Genomic DNA, 2006 nt, shown 5'->3' with positions numbered 1-2006 from the left:
CAGACGTCCATCCCCGTGAACACTGGGACGCAACTCAATGGGAAAGGAAAGGATTCTGGTTTCAACCGTTGCGTATATTAGCTGCGACACATGAATCAAGATGCTATGACCGAAAAAATTTGATTGACAGATGACTGTTGATATATGATTGGCCGAATTTAGGTGTTCAGGCTGACGTAGAACTAACTGGCCTGCAGAAGATAATGGAAAAAAAAAAAACTTATTTTAAGACAGGATTTTTCTTTTATAGAAATTTTCTAAATTTTGGGACCATATCATCTGATAAAGAGGACATTTATATACGTCTTTAAGCCAGAATGATTTGACATTTAAACATGATTTCCCTACGACTTTAAATATACATGACTTTAAACTTTGCATTAAAAATCATCCTGTTGAAATAATAACAGCTTATTTAGAACCAAAAAAATGATGCATTTATGCACACATGAAAAGAAAATAGGTTTTGTATTTTGAAAATATATTTTCCTATTCCGTTTTCCTATAAATTTAAACAAAAGACAGATTAGTTTAATGTTGTGTGATAAATTATGTAGAAATGCTGAGAAAGTTCAAGACTGAAAAAGAAAAGCAAAAAACAAAACAACAACAAAAAAACAGATTTTAAGACAAGATGTTTTTTTTAGATAAAATATTTCATACATTTTGGGACAATATGGTTTAATAAAGAGAACATTTATGTACATGTTTAAGCCAGAATGATTTACATTTAAATATGATTTCTCTATGACTTTAATAGTGGGTTAATAAGTACAATTTATAATGTTTATTTGATGACACAATGTAAATTACAAAAAATTTTTAAAAATGATTTCATCAAAAAATGTTATGATTCAAAGGTTGAATTTCAAAGTTAGATTTCTTTTTGTATATTTTTGTGTCCCTCCTGGTTTTCCACATTATAGAGGCAAACAGTTAATTAGTCAAAATAATTAAAAGCTATTCTCAGTGGTGAATTAAAGGGACCAACAATCTTGTGACATTTTACGTATATTCAATTCAATTCAATTCAATTTATCTTTATTGTCATTGTCAAAAGAACAACGAAATTTTAAAAAGTGCCATCGATCAGTGTATATGCTTAAAAACAAAAACAGAAAAATCCCTGTCACCACCATTTACACATAATATAAGAAATAAATAACAATAACTAATACAAAACAACTCATAAGAATAGTTCATTCTCACACACATCATCCATGATGATTAATGGTTATTTTTGGTTGCATTTAGTTTCGTTATTGCTGTCGGGTAAAAACTGTCTCAGGAAGTTTGTTTGCATTTGGTCCCTTTATACAAATGAACTAAAAGTGTTTTAATGGCATGAGGACAGATGAGAACAAACATACTCGGTATCTGGTTGTTGCGATCCTGAGGCTTGCCCACCAGAGGGCGCCAAGGATCCCTTCCTGGGGTTTGTTTTTCTGTTGGTTTCTGGGTTCTGTCTACCTTTCCTCCACCAGAGGGCGTACTGGGATCTCCTGAGGCTGGAGCTGACTTCACCAGCTGTTCTTCATCAGGACACCAGCATTTAAGTGGGCTGAGGACCACACTCCAGTGCCAGAGTGTTAGTCAGTCTCGGTTGAACCTGCCTGAAACCAGAAACCCCCTGAAGAGTTTTCTCTGTTGGAAATCGGTCAGTCTGATCTCAGAAGAACCCCTGGAGAACCAAACCTGCCAAAGATCTGCCAACCAGCTCCCTTAAGAATCTGGAGGGGAAACTCAAACCCGGAATCTGCAAGCCCTAAACCAAGCTCAGCCTCCCCCAAGTCTTCAGCCTGCCGACAGCCACTGGATCCTCCTGGTTCCCCCTTCTGCCGCCCAGCTCAAACCTCTGAACAGTGAATCCAGTCGTGACCAGCCCTTGGACCTGATTATCCACCTTACCTGTTTTTGTATACAATCTTCATTAACCTCTTACACCCTCAGGGGGTATAAATAAATGTCTGCCTGACAAAAACACACAAAAATAAATCACTTATAGC

Source organism: Cyprinodon variegatus, unplaced genomic scaffold (genome assembly GCF_000732505.1).
Source record: "Cyprinodon variegatus isolate N-32 unplaced genomic scaffold, C_variegatus-1.0 Scaffold1194, whole genome shotgun sequence".
Taxonomy (NCBI): domain Eukaryota; kingdom Metazoa; phylum Chordata; class Actinopteri; order Cyprinodontiformes; family Cyprinodontidae; genus Cyprinodon; species Cyprinodon variegatus.
The sequence above is the reverse complement of the archived record's forward strand: the minus strand, read 5'-3'. Positions refer to the sequence as shown.